The 25,480-nt window shown below is 40.5% G+C and overlaps 1 pseudogene across 1 annotated transcript in view; it reads right to left on the bottom strand.

Moving 5' to 3' along the window:
• Window positions 1–25,480, bottom strand: part of LOC309601969 (WD repeat-containing protein 70-like) — a 177,542-nt pseudogene that overhangs the window by 5,556 nt on the left and 146,506 nt on the right. The window contains exons 12-15 of the transcript in view: window positions 8,006–8,106; window positions 6,466–6,543; window positions 3,531–3,647; window positions 2,991–3,152 (exon numbers count right to left, since the gene is read on the bottom strand). The product of the transcript in view is annotated as a WD repeat-containing protein 70-like (transcript). The remainder of the gene's footprint in view (window positions 1–2,990; window positions 3,153–3,530; window positions 3,648–6,465; window positions 6,544–8,005; window positions 8,107–25,480) is intronic.

Genomic DNA, 25,480 nt, shown 5'->3' with positions numbered 1-25,480 from the left:
CCCATCCTTTTGCCACTTACGTACTTCCCCCTCCTTTTCTGGCTCAAATTATAGGAGAAACAGAAAAGTCAGGCTAATGATAACAAGCTTGAAAATAATTTCAAGTGATAAATAATGCAAATGACAATTTGGCTTCAAGAATAAATTAGGCACCTTTAACTCCAACAAAAAGGAAATATTTTTACATACAATGTATAAACTAACAGCAAAAGTCATGCCACAGGTATTTCTTATAAGAATTATTAAAGTGAAAATACAATTAAAAAAGCATGAAATCAGTTATCTGATTTAGAATGACCTAATCACTATGAATCAGGACCAGACGAACTCTAACCCAGTCATCACAATCACAGAGTTATGAAAACTCTGACCAAACAAAAAATGAGTGTTTCTTAGTCTTCTCAGTCTAAAATTATTTTATAACCATCACTGAAGAAAATTAAGTAACTATGGTTTCCTTAGACATTTTCTTAAGAAGGAAAATTAAAAACTGTAAATGAATAACCATCCGTTAGGCAATGCAAAAACAAAAGCCTTGTCAAACGAGATATATAAAGTGGATACTTTTATACCATATTTAAGTGAAAAGTTGCTACAAGAAATGTGGAAAAACTGATAGCAGAGAAATAAAGTAGTAAAAAGAATAAACACTATTGAAAAAAATGGAATGTACTGGTTGCATGTTTTCTGGGTCTCAAGACAGTATGTAATTTTAAGCATGCATCAGAATATCACCTTTCCTAACTCTATAGTATATCTTATGCTATAGCTAAAGGAGCCAGTTTCCCTAGGTTTGTATACTGGTCATTATTATGAACTCCTGATTTTAACAGGGCCACCGGGGACACTCTTACAATCCAGTATTATGTGATAATTTACATCAATGACTTGTACTTTGCATATTTTATTAAACATGCATCTGTAAGAACATCTGTAAGATACTTTATATACAAGGTAAACATACATGCCCTGCAAAGTCAGATATAGGATACATAATTAACACAGCTCTCTATTTTATGAATGTGTGCAGGCAAGCAGCTAATGAAACCTATGACTGCCATTGGTCTGCAACTGTTAATATAGACCCCCATTTCTGAAAATTAAGAACATAACATGACTATAAAGAAAGTTTTTGCATTCCAGTGCCTTAGCCTGTATTATTATTATTATTATTATTATTTAATATATTAATAATTAATTTATGAATAATAATAGTTTTAAAATGTTCTTTGCATAGGGTACATCTTAAAGTCAAGTTTTTAAAGCAAGGATAACAGCAGTTTCACTGGCATGAGATTTATCAATTGACAAAACCATCAAGGCAGCATGCTGTTGACTGCAGTCCAACTCCCCCACATACATATCACCATCTGGTGTGTAAGTTAATAGCAATCTGGACTTGCATCCTTCCCACTTCTCAGCCAGCTCTCTTCTTCCCCTGCAGCTACATCTTTTAACAAGAAACCGTAATGAGATCTGCCCAATTGACACAGTAAGCCTTCTGTAATACAGCTATGTTTAAAACTTTCATGTCTACTACATTGCAGGTGTCAGGGATGAAAATTAATATACAATCAAAGAAGTTACTGAGCCAAAAATATACTGAGGTATCTACCTACCTGATGGAATGTGTGATTGTATGTACTTTTGAGAATGGATAGTTGCATCTCTCAAATAAGACAAGGTACCTACACATTCAAAGTAAATTTCATCTCTAGCAAACATGAACCCTCAATTAAAAATCAATATTTAGCATATTCATTGCAACAACTGTTACAGAATCAGGCTTTCAAATATTTCTTCTTTGATACCAAGGATGATATTGTATAATGCATTGATTTGATGTACTTTACAACAATGCCATACTTATTACCCAGTCAAAGCCAGGCTGTTCTCAAGCTGCTTTGGAACAGCTATTCAGTTATCTTTGTGAACATGTGGGTCAAGTCAGAAAACAAGTGTCACCACTAGAAACAGCTATGATTCTTAATATACTTTGAGTTTCTGGAAAGAGGTGATGATTGTTTCACTAAAGAGCTAAAAACTAATAAAGAAAATACAGTAAGTAAAATACTGATGAAAGTACAGCCTAGGAGAGAAAACACTGGGCTGCAAACAAGAAAAAAGTTTGTTATTGGCTCTGCCTGTTCTGTGCAGACTGTTTCATCTCTTCACAACCTTATGCATTTTGAAATTTTGAAATTTTGAATTGTATTTATTCTTAGAAAATAATAAAAAAAATATTTGGTAGAAAGCATTAAAGAAGCATATTGCACAAGTTTCATTGTAACACATATGCACAAATACGATGCTCATACACACAATTTAAACTGAGAAAGTTACCATCTGTGGGACACCAAGATTTTACTACCATAATCTTGATGAGGCTGTTTAATTTATGTAAAAACAACTGAACACTTATTTCTTTATGTTGAATTTTTGGTAGGAGATTTTATTAGTGCAATTTTTAGTATTTCTATACCTGTAAGACCAAGTTAATTCAAGCAGGTACTCGGGTCCTTATGTAGCAAAAATTCAAATAAAAACTTATGACATTCAAGAAATAATATAAAATATGCTGTCGTAACACCAATCTTGAAGGTTTAACCTAAGAATCAGTCAGAACTAGAGGGCATATTGGAAAACTTATCATCCCAGTCTGTCAATGGGACAGTACCTTATTAAAAGGTATATTACAATTTCAGACATTGATTTGAAGAAGATTCTAAATTCTAATGAACTTAGAAAGATTTAAAATAATTTTCTAGCACTGACAGGTACATTTTAAAAATGGAAATGTCAAATTTCAGCAATTTAACCTCCTGGAAACTCTTATCTTCATATAAGAGTATGACATATTCTTGGTTTACATAGTTGTGGTAGCAATCCAGAAAAGGCAAAGTATACCATTAAAAATGTGTGTCTTCTATTTTTACCAAACTCCCACTGGTCTCCAAAAATATTACTTGTATTTTTAATTGTTTCCTTGCTTAGCATATGCCGAAGCAACCCAGTATGGATTCTCCTCTGCTTCCTTTGCGTGCGTAAAATAGCCTCTTGAGGGATGCCATCATCTGTCTTATCCAGTGCAATATTCTTGACTATATATGATGACAAGGTATCTCCATGAGTTCCAACACAGCCACCATGACCTGTAGCAAAAAAAAAAGAAAAAGAAAAAGAGTATTTTAGAGAAAAATATTTAAGAAATAAACAGAGAAATGTTGTATTGTGTCTGTAACAGTGATCTGATACAAAGAAGCTATTTAATACTATAGGAAGAGTCTAATTTAGAGCTGCATTCACATAAGTGTTTTACTGATTATATAACTTCAAGTTATTGCAATTATTAATTTATTCCAGGCAAGCACTCCAATCAAAGACCAACGTCTTACAGTGCTGGACGCTGCCCACACACATAGTAGAGTCACCACCCAAAAAAGTTTGAATGCAAATCTGAACTTGTGTAGAGCCCAAGCATGACGGTCCCTTTGGCATATAACAGTCTGAAATGATTATGCCTAGATTACCTGGTCCTGCTACTGGAGGTTCAGGTTTGTGAAACTTCATGGGGTCCAGCCTATCCTTCTCCAGCTGTTTCCTGGTGCTTCACTGTCATGGTTCACAGAACATCAGAAGTGCATGGGCTGAAGAGTCACAGTTTGGAGAAAAAGAAATGTTAGAAATTCCATTATCTTTTTAAGGTTTTAATTACAAGGGTGAAGACTGGGATTCTTCCATGCAATGGGAAAGGTGGCAGAAGCAAGCAGACTCCCAGTTCTTCTGTATCCAAGCAGTGGTTTACTGAGGTGTATTTTACAGGGCTTCCTGCTGAACTTTTCAAAGATGAAAGCAGTCAGATTTCCAGGGTTCCTTCAGGCAGCAGTCTTTCATCTGAAATACTGTTTGCACAGTTTATGCATATTTAATTTATTGCTCTGTCATTCAGTTCTCAGCATTAGCATTGTAACCAACCGGTTGCTCTTTTCTGAACTTTCCATTTTTCTACAGCTTTCTAATACTCTAACAGCATGACAAAACCATAGATGCATTCTTGGATCTGAGACAGAGAGGGGAGGAATCCCCTCAATGATCCAAAAATATGTTTCTGCATATGAAGTCATAGCCATGTTTTCCTTAAATTATGAGATTAATCAAGGTTGGAATAATAGCCATAACTGAGACAATTTGGCTAAATTATCAGGATTTAAAACTTCTATTTACTCATAAAACTGCTACAGTATCTTCAATCACAGTAATTTATCTATGTGCTGTTTCAGTCTGCTCAAACGAGAGACACATTTGTCAGCAACAGAGAAACACCATTTTAAGGGACACAGTTTTCTTGTGGTGAGGTTTAGCTCCCACATTCAGGTCTGCTAATCGCTGCTGTTTCCCAAAATGTGGGAAATTGTGTTAAGGTCAAAAGACTCAACAAAGATAAAAAACAGCCAAGCAAATTTTAAATTTAGGGGCACCAGCTCTATACTGAATAAAAAATGGAAGGCAGCATCCAGGGAACTATCAGTTTGATTTTTCCATCTTATTTCTGGAAGCCTGCTCAATATATTAGACTGAGTGAAGTCACAGCCATGTGACACAGCAGTAGATCTTTGGGAATAAATGTTTAGGTTTTATTTTTGCAGATTTCATGAATTATGAAATGCCTGGGACAATTTGCTAGCAAGCACTAATCTTGATTTGTTTGCGTAGAGCATCTGAGGTGACTAATGCACAGATCTAAGCTTTTGCCATTTGTGGAATCAAGGTTGCCCAAGGGAAACTCAAACTGCGCATTCCTATGTTTTAAAAGTAACACCTAATCCCTCAAACAACATTCCTGCATTGTAAGTAGCCATTACAGTCAATCCTGAGATGAGTCTGAAGAAAAAAAAAAAAAAGAGGAGGAGAAGAAGGAAAAAAGGGGTTGGTTCATTTTGGAAAGGACTTCTGAGATCTTCAGTTCTTTCCAGTTCTACCTGTAAGCTTAAAAGACAGACATATAACCTCTGAAAAGTTTCCAAAATATGCAACAAACTTAAAAATTTGCAAAGCAAATCCTTACAACATTTTTATGAATTGCTTTATGTGGAAGTATCCTTATTTAGTTTCAGAATTATGCGGAAGAAATAGTTAAACAGCTAAAACCCTGTGATAAAATTCTGAAGCTTTGCATAATTGGGACCTAAGTCTTTGAATGGCATTTATCAATGCCATTGGATACACAAGTTCCATTGGATTTTAAGCAGAAAGATTTTTAAAAAATTACAAAACTCTTTACAGTATAAACATTAAGGACAGTGCACACAAAGTATTTAGATAATAGACTGTGTGCTGATATAGCCAAGACTGTAGTAAGAATGGAGTGAGATAAATATCCCTGATCTTTACAGCTACTGCTTTACCCACTGCTACCCAAAAACTGGAGCTGCACATCTGCAGCAGTGAGGTAAGTAGGAGACTTGCTGTGGCTGGAAAGTACCTGAGATGGGAACCCAGAACCAAAGTGCCTTGATATGGGCCTGGTTACCAAGATTGCTCAGACTTTCTCATTCTAAACTTTCTTTTTTTTAATTATGCTGCCAAACATCTTCTTTGTTCTACAGAAATTATTTTAGCTATTTTTAAGACCAAGACTAATGGAAAACAGAGCTAAATCCAAACACTGTGGAACTGGAAAAGGAAGAAGAGAAGCAGGATAGCACAATCGTGTCACAGCTCTTACTTCACATGAGGAAACATTACATAGGGCAATGCTAATGGGGAGGGCCAAAATCTCTTAGTCGATCCCCTCGTCCCCTTGTAAAATTTGGGAAAGGGCAGGTCACTAAACATTTTATAGTAACAACAATAACTATTCCTTATGCATCAGTGAGTCTTAATATGAACATGAGGTCTTATACAAGTATAACCCTGAGGCTGGAGAGATATTTAAGCTATTTAAACCCCCATATATCTCTGTGCAAGTTCTAAATCTTGAAAAATCACTTGGAATTTGTTCAAGATCTATCACTAACGTCTCTGATTTTGCCACTGGTATTGTTGATGTTCCCAAGTAGCAAAAAGCTTCCTAAACCCATCTATACACACCAATTTAGTTACGCAAAACTGAAGATTTAAGAAAGGAAAAAGAGAATCTTGGATCTTAATTTAAAAAAAAAAAAAAAAGTACTTATAAGAGGACAGCCCATCTTTTTTTAAGGCAGTTGTCCTTTCAGGTGCATCCGAATCTAGAAACCAACCATTATTAACAACTACAGAGCATACAGAATATATACCTTTCTGGTTGTGCAAGGCTATAAATAAACTTGTATAAAGCGCTAACATCTCACACCAATGCTCAATACTTAATGAAAGATTGCAACTTTTTAGAGGGGAAAATATAAAGCTAAATGATCTGCAAATAATATCATACCTGAGAAAGAGCTAAGGATGTTGCTATAAAGATATGTTTAAATTCCTTACGTGTTATAATGTAATCCTGCATAAGAGTCTGCTTGTCTCTCTTTTCATTTTGTTTTGACCATGCATAATTTTGCTCCCCTAGGAGAAAACATACAGCAGTTCAGTTGGTCTGTTTATATCAAACAGAAACCATTTTTTATTCAAGACATAGGCTCAACTAAATTATGTAGTACTTTAAATATTCATGAATGTGTGTATCTTTGCCTGTCCATGCACATGTCAAGGAGGGTAGAGACGTTAGTGTTTCTGTTATAGAGCAGTTTATATAACATGCGGAAATAAGGGTGGAAGATTCATTTCACACTTCATTTGTTCACAGTACTTGTAGCGTGCACATTGAAAATGCTCCTCTCCAAACATGGGCAATGATTTGCTCCTAGTACTCTTCCTAAGCAGCAAAGGTGTCAGTTATCTAACCAGAGGTGTCTGTAACACTGCAGTGGGAAAGCCTGCATAAGCCTGGCTGCAGCAAGACTGATTTAAGCTGGTGGTATTTTCCTTCTCATTATAAGTACCAGGAAACAAACTGGGTGCAAAATGGAGCTAGGGTTCTTGTGGTCTGTGCCTAGGAGACTCAGGCAGTCATCTGGAGAGGGGTCCAAACAATGATGACCAACCACTCTCTTGTTCTCTAAAATGATGAAGACCAGAAAAATAAAATTTATTTCTGACAATCTTATAAACCAGAGTTTATCTTCACATCCAAATGTCCAGATCACAGTAAGTATCGAGAAACTGTGAACTGTAACACAGTATGTTTTTGGATGCCAGTGAAAGAAAAATGAGGGCATATATGGGAAGAACATCTTATTCATACCACTCAGTATAGATGAAGTATACATTTTCCCCCTGCTGACAGGAAGGAAGCATGCCCCAGTTCTCCACCCAATCCAGATGGTAAAAGCAAATTAATTGCAAAAGAAGTATTTATAGACTAGTTAAGTTCTCTTCATTATAGGCTGACAAGTGGCCTTCTGATTAATCCATTAAGATGTATAGGCAAAATCCACACGTGATAGGAGGGGGTGGATGAGAAGACAAGCAGAAAGATGGGAATGTGCTTCTTTGCCTTGCCCACTCTCAAATTGAGTCTTCCAGCATTACTTCACAGACACTGAAGTTTAAGCTAATGCTTCTAATCAAGATTTTTACTTCAGAAAAAAAAAAGACATCAAAAATATGACTAAATAAAATAAATATCCTTTCAATAACACCATATCAACAGCCTTCAAGAGATCAGATGAAAGGTTGGTTATTCTTACTGTAGATTTCATGCAATTCAAAAATGAAGGTGTTTGTAAATTCAGGTAGAACTGCCAGCATACAGCACCATGAAAAGCCCAGAAGAAAATGCACTGCTTTTCAAAAACAAACTGGTTTTGTTTTTTTTTTTCTTTCAACTGTAACCAAATAAGTAAAACTCTGCAAAATAAAAGTTACTAAACCAATTTTCTCATTTCTTAGTGTAATCGTAGAATCACAGAATCAGGCTAAATTTGAGAAAAAATCATGTTCTTAATCATTAATCATGATTACGTACCTCTGGCTTTTGACAAGATCATAGTACACTTTTGCCAAACCTTTTCCTGTACCAACCATGTTCTGGTTCAGCTTAAGATGCCAAAGGCAATGCACAACACTCTGAAAGAAAGTAACATATTGATAGTTGGTCATTCATCTAGATCTTAGAATTAATATTCATATTGTCAAATAGCAGATCAAAGTCACACTGTAGTAGGAACGAACTTGAATATGTGAATGAATATGTGAATACATGAATGAATAAAAGTTCTTCTCCAGAGCAGAATACAATGTAAAAGGAGTGACAACACATGGAGAGAGGAGGTACAAATTGGTGGCAGTGTGATAACCAGTGATTTCCATTGGCTAACTGCTCCAGGGTCTTTGTGGGCATAATGGAAATAGAAAGTTAAAGGGGGATTTGAAGGAAAACAATGAGGTGCTTCAGAAATAGCAATGCAGGCCTTCATGACTTTTGCATTTTTCTTTTTAATTCTTAATTCTTCCACCCTGCTCTTTTCTTTATGTTTTTCTCTTCTCACACTAAAGCTTTCTCACACAGCGCTGACCTTTCACTTGCTGACTGCAGAAACGTAGAAGTAACTGATTTTCACTCTTGGTTCTTTCTTCCCTAGAACACTCAGAAGAACTTGGTATTTGAAGCCAATGTCTCACAGCTCTGTCACCTTTCTGGTCAGCACAGAAACTCATTTTCAGACATTAAGAATATTGTTCTTTTATACACACAGCATAGTTCTCCATGTGACTGATTGCTGTATTCAGTCTGAATCAGCAGGCCAACACAGAAACTCTGTAAGACTCAAGCTTCAGCAATCTGCCACAAAGGACAACACGTCTTAATACAAACACAAAAACTGTACTGTATGTGCATCTGACTAACTGGGGGGGGACACACACGTATCTACTTTTGAGAAATAGTAAATCTTTAAAAGGATACTGCCCAAGACTGAAGACAGGTCTTGACAGTGTTTGTGTTGCCTATGTAATAAATGTATCCAGAGCTAGCAGCATGCATCATTATGTTAGTATTTCACTGAATAATGCTCATTTTTCTAGCCCCTTTTTTTTCCCTCCATGCTTACCACTTCTCCTTTCTCAAAAAACAGGAATAGACTCTTCTCAAAGTGAACTAATAATTCAATATTCAATCACTATCATCTACCTATTATTAAAGTATCTCTGTGTGTGTGTGTATATTTTTTTTACATGTGACAGTAACTCTGATTTTGCAGTATGTTTCATGAATACATTTCCTAACAACCTTTATTATGTAAAACATTTTGATTGATTTTTCTCTATATTAAACCAGTAATTCTTTTTATGGTTTCTTAAAGCATAAGCTCATGGTATTTCTAATTAAATGGCTTTGTAAAGGGGAAGTTACGTTTTTGGAAGACTTCTGAGGTATTTTGACTATATGAGAATGCAGCTGTCATCACCTAGAGCAGAGGTGAATTGTAATGTGGGTATATATAGCACAGTTGTATTAGATTGGATACAGTGAATGAAACATATCATTGGAAAAAACAGCTCTTCTGTAGAAAGACTATCTTGTTTTGGTTTTGTTTGTTTGTTTGTTTGTTTTAGAATAATGAAACTACTCACCCATGCCATTGCACACATCAGGATGGGAGCAACTTCATGTCTTGATATCAGTGTTTTACACTTACACTTTTTAAAATACAGTCTTCTCATTATGTTCATACAGTATACTGTATTTCAGCTAAACTTACGTATCCCATCTGTACCTCTTCAGTCTAATGAACTTGGGTTTGATGATGGCTGTATTCCTGTGCAGCTGAAAAGTCTCAGAAAAGATTTCCCAAGCTGCAGGCTGGAGAGTCTTTCCAGAAACCTGATTAATTTCCCGGTTGCCTTGCTTGTGCAGTGTAATAGGAGTTACTGTTCCCAATGAAACTTCAGGGATATTTTTTTTTTTTTTTCTCCTGACACTTTTGATACATAGGTGGGTATGAGAAAGAATACATAATCATAGGTATTCTGAACAGTGTGCTTTCTAATGTCTCATATCACAGCTGCTCCTTCCTATAGTAGAATAGAATACTTGAGTCTGTTAACTGAATGCATGATTAATCTGGAGATGCCCAGTTTTTCTGCATGTTAGAAATCATGAATGAAATGAATGGGGTTCAAAACTTGCATTTAAATCATAAAAGGGGCATTTTTTTTTTTTGAAACACATAAGAGGTTGCATCTGTTTAATTCGTAAATCAAATATGTCACAGTAACATAATCGGTAAATGGAGTTTAATTAGATTTAACTAGATTTAGTGGGGGGAAGGGGATGGAGTTCTAAGCACTAGAGAAGAGCCAGGGGTTGCTGAGGCATTAGGAAGCAACAGGGAAAAACCTGTGAATTGCCTCAAGGAAATTAGGGCGAACCCCTCTGAAAAGGGGATGTGGCTGATAGCCCAGCTGAAGTGCCTCTATACCAATGCACACAGCATGGGAAACAAACAGGAGGAGCTGGTAGCTGCTGCCCAGGTGGAAAACTACAACCCAATTGCTATCACGGAAACTTGGTGGGATGAATCGCACAATTGGAGTGCTGTGATCGATGGCTATAAACTATTCAGAAGGGACAGGCAAGGAAGGAGAGGTGGGGGAGTTGCCCTCTGTGCCAAAAATGGGATTGATCGCACAGAGCTATCTTTGAAGAACAGCAATGGGTGAAAACTAGAGACCAAGCCAACAAAGGAAACTTTGTGGTTGGTGTCTACTACAGGCCACCCGATCAAGGAGAGGAGGTGGATGAAGAGTTCTTTCTTCAACTGCAGGAAGCATCACGCTCGCAGGCCCTGATCCTGACAGGGGACTTCAACCACCTGGACATCCGCTGGAAAAGCGGCACAGCGAACTGCGAGCAATCAAGGAAACTACTGGAGTGCGTTGAGGACAACTTCCTAGTACAGGTGACGGAGAGCCCGACCAGAGGAGAGGCACTGCTGGACCTGTTGCTCACTAATGTGGAAGAACTTATCGGAGAGGTCAAGACTGGAGGTAGCCTGGGCTGCAGCCATCATGCCCTGGTGGAATTCGTAATCTTGAGGCGTACAAGATGGGTAGAAAGTAGAGTCAGGACCCTAAACCTCAGAAAGGCAAACTTTTGACTGTTTAGGGCACTAGTGTGTGGGGTCCCTTGGGAAAGTGCCCTCAGAGGCAAAGGAGAAAATGAGAGCTGGGAGATATTTAAAGACAGTTTTCTTGGGGCGCAAGAGCTCTCAATCCCAATGTGCAAGAAGTCGGGCAGGGGAGGCAGGAGGCCAGCTTGGCTAAGTCAAGACCTCTTAGCCAAACTAAAAGACAAACCCAAAATGCATAGGCAGTGGAGGCAAGGATACACATCCTGGGGAGATTATAGGGATATGGCCCGGGAGTGCAGGGAGGGGATCAGGAAAGCCAAGGTGCAGCTGGAGCTGAACTTGGCTGGGGACGTAAAAAAATAACAAGAAGGGTTTCTTCAGGTACATAGGACAACAAAGGAAGATGAAAGAAACTGTACCCCCCCGATGAGCGAAACGCGAGACCTAGCTACAACCAACATGGAGAAGGCTGAGGTACTCAACAACTTTTTTGGCTCGGTCTTCGCTGGCAAGTGCTCTAGCCATGCTGCCCAATTCACAGAATCCAAAGGCAGGGACTGAGAGAATGAAGAACCACCCACTGTAGGAGAAGATCAGGTTCGAGACCATCTAAGGAACCTGAAGGTGCACAATAGTCCATGGGACCTGATGAGATGCATCCGAGGGTCCTGAGGGAACTGGCAGATGAAGTTGCTAAGCTACTCTCCATCATAATTGAAAAGTCGTGGCAGACTGGTGAAGTTCCCAGTGACTGGAAAAGGGGAAACATAACCCCCATTTTTAAAAAGGGAAAAAGAGGAAGACCCGGGGAACTATAGGCCGGTCAGTCTCACCTCTGCGCCTGGGAAGATCATGGAGCAGATCCTCCTGGAAGCTATGCTAAGGCACATGGAAAACAGAGAGGTGATTGGTGACAGCCAGCATGGCTTCACTAAGGGCAAAACGTGCCTGACAAACTTGGTGGCCTTCTACGACGGGGTTACAGCACTGGTGGATAAGGGAAGAGTGACTGACGTCACCTACCTGGACTTGTGCAAAGCATTTGATACTGTCCTGCATGACATCCTTGTCTCTAAATTGGAGAGACATGGATTTGATGGGTGGACCACTCGGTGGATAAGGAATTGGCTGGATGGTCGCACTCAAAGAGTTGCGGTCAACGGCTCGATGTCTGGGTGGAGACCTGTGACGAGTGGGGTCCCTCAGGGGTCTGTATTGGGACCAGTATTATTTGACATCTTAGTCGGGGACACGGACAGTGGGATTGAGTGCACCCTCAGGTAGTTTGCGGATGACACCAAGCTGAGTGGTGTGGTTGACGATACTCTAGAGGGAAGGGATGCGATCCAGAGGGACCTTGACACACTAGAGAGGTGGGCCCGTGCGAACTTCATGAAATTCACAAAATAGGAACCACCAATGTCTTAACAAGAGAAATACAGCAAAGCTAAAATACAATTAGGGGTGCAAGTGAAAAATAGCCCTATAACTTGGGAGATGAGAACCATCTAATCTGGAAGAGAATGGTTATGTATCAACTCTAGTGACTCCTGAATCACTTCCCATTTCATGTTCTTTACTATCTCTGGTTTGGTCCATATCCCATTTTTTTTGAATCTTACGAGGCATGTACCACAGAAGAAGAAAGAAAAAAAAAAAAAAAAAAAAAAAAAAGAATCTGAAGCCCATTCAGTCATCATGAATTAGAACTTCATTTTACTACAAGATGATGGATGACTCTTCAGAGCTGTTTTTCTGCTTTGTCTTCTAGTTTAAGAAGAAAAATTGAGTGAGATGAGTTTACGTGAATCAACTGATCATTCTTTACAAGGTTCCTTTATAAAACATTCTGTCCACTACATAGACATACATACAACATTATACAGTCCCTTTTACTTACAGGTACAAATACACTTGGTTTATTTATTATGAGACAACTAATGGACAACAATCTTTTTATATGTAACTCTGAAGTACAAAGTAACATTCTGGTAATGCAGTATCTCCATGATCCTTGCCACAAGCTACCAAAATAATCAATACAGGGTTGCTAATAAGTTGTTTGATTTAAAGAAGAGATTTTTACATACTGTTATGTAGTGCTATTACTCAAAATGCTACGGTAACTCCAAAACACACAAAGCTAATAACAAGTATTGAGGGTCAAAGGTGGGTGGCCTTTTCTTTTATTAATATTTATTACACATGTTTAGTCAGCCTTTTTAAACTTTGTAGTTAATATGGTTCTCCACTTTCTACTGTCAAGAGAATGTATTTTATAGCATGGTACTGGATACCAGCCAACAAAAACAAAGCCTGAGACCGTGTGGCTCAGTGCTGATGGGGATTGCTAAGTTTCTAACTTGTCAAACATGCACAGTACACTTAAAACCACCATGGCACACGCTCCAGAGCAAGCAGAAGAAACTGCCATAAAATGCAGCACTATAAATCTGAAACCATAAAATGTCCCCAGAATATAATTTGTTAAAAAGTAAGCAAATACAAGCTCTGAACATGCACGTCATTTTATTAAGCCACTGGCATATAAACCTACTTTATAAGAAATAATAAAAACTACTTATGCAGATTTTCGGATTATTTTAGAAATGGGCAATACTTTAAATAGAGCAAAATACTGAATTCCTGAACTAAATCCTAATAATTTTTCCTAATCACATAATCCCAAGGAAGTAAAAATTCTAAATAACTATACAACAAAGGGATCATTGTAGACTAGGCCTTAACATTGGGAGTGAAGGGAGGAAGGGGAATCCTTATCATACAAAAATAATTCCTAAAAGAGCATTTATCCTTTGATGCCTCTAACTTTCCTACTGTTTACACTTAGAATAACTCAGGTAGACATCTTTATCACTGGAAATGCTAAACATCAAATTCCAGGTTACAGCAGGTCCTGCCTCCCAGCTCTCCAGGCAAATCAGTGTGTCGATAGTAGGAAAAGAAGCATTTCCATGGCCTGGCCTATCTACGCACATAGGTAGATACCCACCCACTGATACTGGATTTTACACAATCACAGAACAATTGCGGTTGGAAGAGAGCTCTGGAGATCATCTAATTCAACCCCCCTACTCCGAGCAGGGTCAACTACTACAGGTAGCTCTGGACATTGTCCAGTTTGGTTTTGAATATTTCCAAGGATGGAGACTCTACAGTCTCTCTGGGCAACCTGTTCCAATGCTTGACCACCCCCACCATAAAAAAAAAAAAAAAACAAACCAACCCAACCAACATTTTCTTATGTTTAAGTGGAATTTCCTGTAATTCATTTTGTGCCTGTTGCTTCTTGTCCTGTCACTGGGCACCACTGAGCTTTGCTTCATCTGCTTCACCCCCCTGCCCCCCCTCAAGTATTTATACATAAGATCCCCCATGAGCCTTCTCTTCTCCAGGGTGAACGATCCCAGTTCTCTCAGCCTTTCCTTCTGTGTCAGATACTCTAAGCCTTTAATCATCTTTGCAGACCTTCACTGGACTCTAATATGCTCGTATTTCTCTTGTACTGGGGAGCTCAGAACTAGACCCAGCACTACAGATGTGTCTCAACAGGGCTGAGTAGAGGGGAATAATTGCCTCCCTCGACCTGCTGGAAGCACTCTTTTGCCTGATGCAAATGCCCATGGGCTTCTTGCTGCCACTTTCTGTTTCTCTGAGATGGAAAGTGGATTTGCCTTCAATCCTAATTCCACACTCCACAAAGACTTTTTAAGAATAACTTGAGTGCACCCTCAGCAAGTTTGTGGATGACACCAAGCTGAGTGGTGTGGTTGATTCTCTAGAGGGAAGGGATGCTATCCAGAGGGACCTTGACAGGCTGGAGAGGTGGGCCCATGCAAACCTCATGAAGTTCAGCAAGGCCAAGTACAAGGTCCTGCACCTGGGTCAGGGCAGTCCCCAGTATCAGTACAGACTGGGTGATGAATGGATTGAGAGCAGTCCTGCAGAGAAGGACTTGGGGATACTGGTGGACGAAAAATTGGACACGAGCTGGCAGTGTGCGCTTGCAGGCCAGAAAGCCAATCACATCCTGGGCTGCATCAAAAGAAGCGTGGCCAGCAGGTCGAGGGAGGTGATTCTGCCCCTCTACTCCGCTCTCGTGACACCCCACCTGGAGTACTATGTTCAGCTCTGGGGCCCCCAGCGTAAGAAAGACATGGACCTGCTCGAGCGGGTCCATAGGAGGGCCACAAAGGTGATCAGGGGGCTGGAGCACCTCCCCTATGAGGACAGGCTGAGAGAGTTGAGGTTGTTTAGCCTAGAGAAGAGAAGGCTCCAGGGGGACCTTATAGCGGCCTTCCAGTACTTAAAGGGGGCCTACAGGAAAGATGGGGAGGGACTCTTTATCAGGGAGTGTAGTGATAGGACGAGGGGTAATGGTTTTAAACTGAAAGAGGGTAGATTTAGATTAGATATTAGGAAGAAATTCTTTACTGTGAGGGTGGTGAGACACTGGAACAGGTTGCCCAGAGAAGCTGTGGATGCCCCCTCCCTGGAAGCGTTCAAGGCCAGGTTGGGTGGGGCTTTGAGCAACCTGGTCTAGTGGAAGGTATCCCTGCCCATGGCAGGGGGATTGGAACTAGATGATCTTTAAGGTCCCTTCCAACCCAAACCGTTCTATGATTCTGATTTTAAGGTTGTGCCCTGCAATGGAACCCAAAACGATCAAGGTGGTACTTAAGTTTTCTTTGCCCCCGAGACAAGAGCTCAGGCTGGAAGCAATAACCTCAGCAGTTAAAAGCAAACTGCAAGCTCTCACTCCACTTACCAAGGTGGTTTCATGCTTTTTCAGAGAAGTAAAAGAGGAACAGGGAATTAAATTGCCTAACAGTGCTTTATGGAAACCTAGCACAAAAAACTTGACTAACCATTAGTTAATAGACATAAACATCTTCAACATTTAAAAAAGGATTTCTGTAATGGCCAGATGTTTTGGGCAGCATATCTTTGGAGCATGAAGTCCTGGAAGCCTGTCATAAAAATCCTGAAAATAATTTTATCCATGGAACTGATGTGGCCAGCTTTGTGACCATAAGATCTGAAAATACAGCACGCACTTACTTACAAAAGACAGTTACTAGTAACGATTTAAAAGCTGTTTGGTACTTTTGCTGTTGCAAAAGAATTAAGTTCTTCAAATGAAATCAATCTGAAAAGCCTTTGGCTAGGTCTAGTGCATATACAAACAGATTAGCCTGCACTAGGAAATACTGGGAAAAGATTGTGAAAATATTTTTGTGCAGTCAGACAGGGAGAATATTAAAGATGTTAACAGAAAGAGAAACACTCCAAATTTGCCTCCTTTATCGTCACTGTGAAAGAAGTTAGGACAGATTCAGTGGGTGGTATTGATAGTAGGCCTTTGTCATTATTTTCAGGTAACAGATTATCTTGTAATACTGACTTAAACTGAAAATCAACAAAAAATTATCTATACAACTTTAAAGACTTTTTTTTTGCAATCTGGATGAAAAAGTTTATCTTCTTAAATAGCTGCCTAATAAAATAAGAACAGATTACTGATTGTTCCTGAAACTATACATACCTTTTTCGAAAGTTGCTATACTATTATTTTAAATAGAAAATATGAATTATCCAAACAATACATATTTTTTACTTTATTTTTAAACTAAGTTTCAGACTCCCATTTCTTTTAAAATAAACTCCAGTTTTAGAAAATTTTATTTATAATAACTTAAATGCTTAATAATATGTGGTAATCTTAAACCATAAAACTCATAAATACGTAGAAAGGTGGCAGGCAAAGGTGATGATATCACTTTTCCCTCGTGTGCTATTCTACCTGCATTTCTTCTGAGACATGTGCTCATCTGTTGATGACAGACATCTGATGATCCTTTGCATTCCTTAGAAGAATGTGGTTTTAGATCTTCTCTAAAAGATAAGATTTCTGCACGTGAATGCCTCTAAACCAAAGCAGTACAATTATATTAAGAAGGAATCTGTTGCCTGGTGAAGGGCAGCATCATTTCTGCAACATCTTGGTTTTCCTGAAAGTACTTTTTTTCAAACTGTTGCCTCTATCATGGCACTATATGTTTGAAATATAGTGAGGTACCAGCATGAGGAGCAGTGTGAGCCTGAAGAGAAGATGACTAGGAATGAGTCTTTGATAAAATAAGGAATATCTAAGTGAACCTTTTCTACATGAAACTGGAAAAAAAGAAAACTCAAAAGAAGCCCGTACTCTTTCATCTAACGAAACCTTAATTTTAGCAAAACAAATTGTCCATCTTAAACTTCAAGAATAAATTCCATTCATAACTGGTGCTTTTATTGAAACATTTATTTTCTGTAGGTTACTTTTTCAACTGGGCACGGAAAAGGGAATATCTCATGCTAAATTCCATTTTCCATGCAGCATTTTGTGTGGGAACTATTCAACAGTTCACATAAGTTTTTTTTAAAGCTTTAGTATATACACTGTGTTATTGAGACTTTTAAAAAAGTATAGTAGCAGACTGATATATCGTTGAGACAAGTTGTTTTTGGTGGTACTTCTATGTGTCTGCATTAAATCATAGTGACTGTCGGTACTTTTTATGTATACAAAGTAGATACATACAGACCAGCATCCTTATATGCAAATTATTCTAATTTTTTATACATGAATATCTGGAATTTTTAATACAGGTTTAGGCACTTGAAATAATTGGCCTGATTTCCCCACACCCTCCCCAAGAAGTTCAGCAATGCTAGCCTATAGCCACGACACTATTCTCAGGTGTTATCTTTAACTCAGGAAGTAAGGCTTTCTCTTCTTTTATTGTGTATACAGGTTTGTGGAGCTTTTGTTTTGTTTTGTGTCCGCCCCCCCCCCCCCCCCCCCCCGAATTTTCTATAAGTCTGTTCTTGGTGGAGTATAACATTTTTTTTTATTTTTCAGGCATTTTCTAGAAGTTTTTTTTTATTTTATTATCACTTCACTTTCTTGTGCTGAAGACTGTCTTCCTTGTTGTGAAAGGGTTTCTGAATCTGATGATTATCTATCTTATGTATGTGGGATGACCCAGGTTTTTTGTCCAATGGTTAAAAGCCATCCACTGGTTAGAGTCTAGGTTTTACCCATGGTCTGCCTATCTTGAAGTGCCTAATGGAGGTTAAATTGTATTCTAGGGGTTAAAACCGAAGCATGAATTCCATATGAGTTTTATCTTCTCATGAAAGCTTTATCAGTCATTTTAACATTTCCAGGTTGGGTTTAATTTTGAGTAATTCTAAAAATATTCTTGTTTTATTTCTTTTACAGTTTTTGACATCACTTTTCAACACTGTCTTGTGTAGACGACTTAATTTTGGAGAGTTAGGCACTTGACTTGCAAATTAGTTTAGCACATTGTCTAGCTAATCTTGTATTGATACTTGAAATCATAGGAGTAGATAATATTTTCACAAATGTGAAAAGAGAAGAAATCTTTTTGAAGGTAAATGAAAGGATTTTCAGTCAGTGAGATGCTTTCTGTTACTATCATTTTTGCATATAGAAATATACTCCTGTGTTTAATAGTCAAAGTGAAGAATAACTGAAGCAGGTTTCTCAGCAAGCAAAAGCTAATTACCTCAACTGAAACTGTCCAGAGCACATGGGTAACACCCCAACAGGAGTATACAATGCAGAGAGGGTGTTTTACAAGGTCAGCAAGAAAAGATTAAAATGATTTGTTGCATAGGAATGGAAAATTTACCCCTAAGATGAAACCATGAAGCTGATAAGCTCATAAAACTATAGACTGATGTCAATGATTGAAAGAATTCTCTTGGATCTTTGCTTATAAAGATGGTTCAAGACCGCAGCAGTAAAGGCAAAATTCAGTTCCCTGGCCCATGCTGCAGGTAAAAACATTCAGTTTTATGGCATGGATAAAGTGGATCCAGGATGGGAAGGGCAGTCTTAGGGGTGGTCAGTGCAGGTTGGAGGGAGGAAGGCAAGGACAGGTTAATAAATTCCAGCAAGAGGGACTAGGAAGGGTCAAAGAAGTTTCACGTTGGAAAGAGGGACTGGCAGAGATTATGGGTGTTGTGAGAAGCTTTGGAGGGGATGCACTATGGAAAACATAAATAAAGCATATCAAGGAAAAAACCTGAGCAAATACAGCAAGTGTTCCTAGTTCCTACATATTATAGAGCATGTATAGCCTTTACATAAATGTTAATTCTTATGCCTAAAATATTTTCCTGCCACATTGCAGAGCCTGAGCAGTCAACCTAATCTCACTAATATCTTTTGAATCTACCAACACGTAAGGTTGCCTGTTATGTAACAAAATAAGGAGAACGTGTATAAAGAATGTCTCTTAAAAGTATTATTCACCTCTATCCGCTTTCACTCTCCTGCAAGAAAGCTAGGGAAAATTAAGGTTTCCCTCCATTGCTGGCTTCTTGTATTCTTATACTAACATTTTACATGTCTGTGAGCTGAAGCTGTACAAAAGCATTGATTTCTTATTTTTTGCATTTCAGTTGAAACTTTGACCAGTATCCAACAGAATGTAACTACTGTTATATGTATACAAACCCCAAGATAATAGCTAATCTTTTGTTGTTAGCAGAATTTTATTAAACAGACATGTGTGCGTGTATGCATATACTGATCTAATGGAATATGGTGTAGAGAACTGCTAATGTAAAAGAACAAGATGTCTCAAACAGCCTGGTGCTAAAACTACAATGCAGAGCGACGGTCGCTAGGACCCAGGACCGGACAGTACCCTGGAGCGAGGGCGAGGGAGGGAGTCCTGTGGAGACAGGGCGGCCTTGCCTCGGCCCCATTCCCCGTGGTCTGTGAAGCCTCTTATTCCCCCCCCACCCCTACTGCCTGGGGGACAGCCCTGGTATCGCTCCTCTTGGTTTGACTGGTCGCTGATGTAATTTTCCAATTAGCAAAACTACTAACCACTTGTGCCTTGGGAAAGGAATTTGGGAGGGAGCTAAAAGATAACAAACTGTGGAAAACTAATGGCTCTGACCTTGAAGAAGAGCTAACAAGCCGATAAAAGTGAACATCTTGGCACCAAAGACTGGACAGTGGCCAGAGAAGATAAAACTGCAGAAAGTAGGTGAAAGGTAAATGTGGCGAGGGGAGATCACGACCACCGACTCAATTCAGGACCGAAAAGACTTGCCCCCCCACACCTGAGAGGAGCATGCGTGCTAATTTACATAGCAAGCGAGGCTAATTTAAATACAGTAAACCAATAGTAAACGAAATGTTAATCACTAACCAATAAGTGTAAATTTAGGCGGGTTTATACTAATAATGTAGCCCGATAAATGTGCTGTAGTTTGTGTGTGTGTGTGCTCGTGTGTGTGCCGGTACTCGTGTTTACGTTCGTGCTCATGCTCGTGCGTGCGTGATTTGTGGAATTATTATCACCGAGCATCCTGCGCAGAATCAACATCTCTATAAGAACCTTCACTTCTCCTCACTCTTTTTCTTCCCTCACCGAATACCCTTGTTGGCAGGACCAATGCTGGATCCAGGACTGGTGATTCTCTTTTCTCTCTCTTTCTCTCTCTCTCTTTTTCACTTTTCCTAAGGTGATTAAGTTGTTAAAGTTGTTAAATTGAAGTCAAGTACTGCATAGCCTACCTTGATTTTCTGTAAAACCGCACAGCTGGGGTGAATACAACTGTGAGAGGGTTGGCGGGTATCGAATATTTGTACTCAATATTTGTCTCTATAGAAGCTGTCTATTAAAGCTGGTGTTTGTGTACGGACCTTGAGTGTTGGCCCACCTTAATCCACACCGAGAGGATTTGCGAATCTTTGTCACTCCTCCCCCCTCCTCCCCAGGTGGGATGTGACATTTTTTAAATTGGCATCACGGACAGGATCCCCTCGGTGTTGGAAGGTCCTAAGGGGATACCGATTCTCCATCCGGTGAACACGGACAGGGAGAATTGGGAAGTGACCTCTCAGCCATAAGCCAGGAGAGGTTCGAGCAGTGGCAAGTCATGACTGCCCGGGAAATGTCGATGCTTGACTGTTCCCCAATCTTTGAGAAGTTGAAGGAGTACAAAGCGTGCCCTACGCCACCTGGAATAGCTTGGGCTCATGATAATTGGCACGACCCTGAGACAGTAGTAAATCGTATAGTCACCCTTGCGAAGGAGCAGAAGTGTCGAGCGGGTAAAGGAAAGGGTCTGGTGTGTGCTGTATTAGGAGCTGTGCTGACGGCGGCACAAAAGGAAAGGCATTTGGCGAGGCAGGCGGAAGGAGAAACAATTAGGTCTTTACAGGACCAATTAACAGCAGAACGTGAGAAAAGCGAGAGTTTACAAAAACAGCTGGAGAGCTCACAGAAACAGCTAACTGTGGAGCGTAATGCCACTCAGAGGGCTTGCGCGGCTCTAGCGGATGCATTGGACCGAGAAAAAATCTTACGGTCTGAATTAGTAGAGAATGAGCGGGGGGTTTACAATCAAACAGATTGTGACTCAATTCCAGATAGTGAGCCTGGATTTTCAAGTTTGGCAAAGTTAGCCGAAAAGTCAGCATCCAATTCAAAACCTCTATACCCGCTCAAGGAATTGGAAATTAGTTAAGAAATTTTTTACCCTGAAGCCGAAAAAGAGCAGGCAATTCTGAGACCATTAATCAAAACAGAGACCACCGAAGGCCAAGGTGGAGGAGCTCCGCAAATCACCACCCGGATGGTGCCGTATTCGGCAACTGAACTAACAAAAATCCAGGAAAAATATACTAGACGGGCTCAAGAATCTGAGACTGAGTATGTATGGTGGGTGTCATTGTGTGGCGGAGACCGAATTTTATTGTCAGAAGATGAGGCACAGGGATACTGGGGGCCCGGTGTATTTTTAACCACTGATGATCAAAGAGAGCCATGGTTGTTAACTCAACGAGCCGCATACTGGGCAGGAGGTTTAGACCCCCTGGAACGAGGAGACCCGGCATATATTGAGACCCCTGATATAAATCACTTAACCAAAAGTTTACAAAAGGCTGCTTGCCTCCAGTTGATGCATGACAGGCGTTTAGTCCCTCAACAGCCTTCCCCAATGTTGTTAAATGCACACCCTGATAGAATGACTCCCCTGATCCGGGGTCTTCCGGACTCACTGAAGCTGTACGCAGTACAGCTGCAGGACCGTCTAAGGGATATCCTGGCTCTGAGGGGAGGGGGGAGACAAAACCAACAAGAGAGAGGGGCCATGACTTGGGGGGAAGTAGCCCAGGAACTGATAAATTATGGTAGGAGAATAGGTCTCACTAGGGGGGCTATAAAATCAAGAACTGCTGTAAGGAGAATGAAACAGCGAGAAAATCGGCCCCCTCCTCAGGCCTCAGGGGTGAGGAGAAACCTATTGTGGGTGGAGGGAATCGAGAAGGGGATTCCCCGGGAGTTAATGGATGGTATGCCTACCATAACCTTAGAGAAGCTCATTCGAGCGTGGAAAAACAAACAGAAAGTACCCCTCCGAATTGACCAGCACACTCGCGAGAGTATGAGGGCGGAGCCCCGATCTAATGACATTGCGGGAGTTACCTCTAAGGTACCTAACGCCCCCGAAAAGGATTTGATTGATCTTGGGATGGAAAACTGGACGTGCCGTCCCCAATAAGTGAGCCGGGGGACGGCCAGTGGGTCCATTTGAGAAGGCTCACAGAAAATAATAAAGGGGACCTGTTAATTACTTTTCCCCTTGGTCCCTTTAAAACCCCAGTTACTTTCTTAGTTGACACGGGTGCTCAGATATCAGCACTTCAGGCGGATGTCGCTAATCGCAATGGCATAGTTGCTGATAAAAAACAAATTTGGGTCACAGATGCTTTTGGAAACTCTAAGCCACAGCCAACGGCTCGAGTCAGATGCTGGTTACCGGGAGACACATCTCCTGTTGAGACCACGATGATATTGGGTACTTTGCCTATGAACATTTTAGGACTTGATTTATTGAAGGGGAGAGCATGGACAGACTCAAAAGGAAGGGAGTGGAAATTCGGACTCCCCATGGTTTCTGTAAGACTTCTACAATCGGCACCCGTGCTCCCTCCTTCCAAAATTGTTAATGTCAAACCATACCCTCTTCCCTTAGGGGCTCGGGAGGGTATAACCCCTGTGATAACGGAGTTGCGAGAGCAAGGGATAGTTATCCCAACTCACTCACCTTACAACTCCCCAGTATGGCCAGTCCGCAAACCAAATGGAAAATGGCGACTAACAATTGACTATCGGCGCCTAAATGCCAACACAGGCCCCTTGACAGCTGCAGTGCCTAACATAGCTGAATTGCTCGCGACCATACAGGAGCAAGCACATCAGATTTTAGCAACCATTGACGTGAAGGATATGTTTTTTATGGTTCCCTTACAGGAAGCTGACAGAGACCGCTTTGCCTTCACGTGGGAGGGTGTGCAATTCACTTTCACACGTCTTCCCCAGGGATACCGTCATTCACCGACCATTGCGCACTATGCACTAGCACAAGAGCTTGCTCAAGTCACTCCTGGAGAGGGCGTCAAGGTATATCAATACATCGATGATGTGTTGATAGGCGGCCCTGATGCTGCTGCAGTAGGACAGACCCAGACAGAGATAATCAATCACCTAGAGAATTTAGGACTCCAAATCCCAGCAGAAAAGGTACAGCTTCCCTCTTCTGAGGTAAAATTCCTAGGCATTTGGTGGAGGGGAGGAATGGCGTGCATTCCCCCTGAAACTCTAACTGCTCTTGAACAAGTAAAAATGCCTGGTAATAAAAAAGAACTGCAACATGCCCTAGGACTGCTGGTATTTTGGAGAAAACACATTCCAGATTTTTCTATCATAGCCCGTCCCTTATATGATCTAACACGCAAAAGAGTCATCTGGGATTGGACCCCTGTCCATGAAGAAGCCTTAAAGTTGTTGATTTTTGAAGCAGGCACGTATCAGGCTTTAGGGCCAATACACCCAACAGATCCACTCCACATTGAATGGGGTTTTGCAATTCACAGGCTGTCCATACATATGTGGCAACGTGGGCCTGAAGGTCCAACTCGTCCCATAGGATTCTACTCACGCAGTTTTAAAGATGCAGAAAACCGTTACTCAGTTTGGGAGAAGGGCCTTTTTGTGGTTAGTTTAGCTTTGCAGGAAGCCGAAAGGATCATACGGCAGCAACCAATCATCTTACGAGGGCCCTTTAAGGTTTTGAAGCCAGTGTTGTCTGGAACCCCACCTCCCGTTGGGGTGGCACAGCGAGAAACAGTAAGGAAGTGGTATGCGCAGTTGGATCACTATTACCACACACGGAAAATAGAGGAAGGAGCGCCCAAAATACTCCAAATACAAGATCCACCCACCGATCACCCAGACACAGAACCCCCTCCCTCATGCATAAAACCTGCTCCTCCATTTGAGCCCCATCTGAAAAATATATGGTTCACTGACGCATCCTCTAGGAGGGAGGGAAAGGTGTGGAAGTACCGAGCAGTAGCACTACATGTGGACTCTGGGGACCAAATCATAACGGAGGGTGAGGGGAGTGCCCAACTGGGCGAATTAGTTGCTGTGTGGAGTGTGGTCACCAGGGAAGCTGAGACCAGAGAACCAGTGTATAGTTATACAGACTCATATGCTGTGTTCAAGGGATGTACAGAGTGGCTCCCTTTTTGGGAACAAAATGGATGGGAGGTAAACCGAATACCAGTATGGCAGCGGGAAAAGTGGGAGGAAATTCTGAATATTTCCAAATAAAAATCCTTTCTGGTAGGATGGGTTGCTGCACATCAAGCAGGAGACAATCCAGCTCACCTTTTGAACAACCAAGTAGACTCGCTGACCCGCCTAGCAAATATAGCTGTAGAAAGTGAAGGGGAGAAATGGGAACATCTTTTAGAGTGGTTACATGTGAAACGCAGCCATTCAGGGGTTAAAGACCTCTTCAAAGAAGCCGGCGGCAGGGGCTTCCAGTTTGTCTTAGAAAACCTAACCTGGCAAGCACATGTTTTGAGTAATTGGACCAGACATGCTTTCAGGGAACTAAATTTGCAAGTCCAACAGGTGTCTAAAATGACTTTACAAAACAGATTAGCTTTAGATATGCTATTGTTAAAAGAGCAGGGAGTATGTGGAATGTTGAATCTCACCGATGGAGAATGCTGTCTCACCATTCACAACGCGACTACCACCATAGAAGAAGCACGAAAGAAGATGAGAGAGAGAGGTATCTGAGCAGACTGGAGAACTTTTCCGAGCAATGCAACCAAAGGACCGGTTTAACGGCTGGAGCCCTGGACCCTGGTTCAACTCTCTCCTGAAGTCTCTTGGACTCACGGGGTGGGGAAAATGGCTTGTAGATACTGGTATTATGATTTTAATGAT

Source organism: Platalea leucorodia (assembly GCF_965183815.1).
Source record: "Platalea leucorodia genome assembly, chromosome: W".
NCBI lineage: Eukaryota > Metazoa > Chordata > Aves > Pelecaniformes > Threskiornithidae > Platalea > Platalea leucorodia.
Note: the sequence above shows the minus strand (reverse complement) of the source record. Positions and strands in the feature narration are given on the sequence as shown.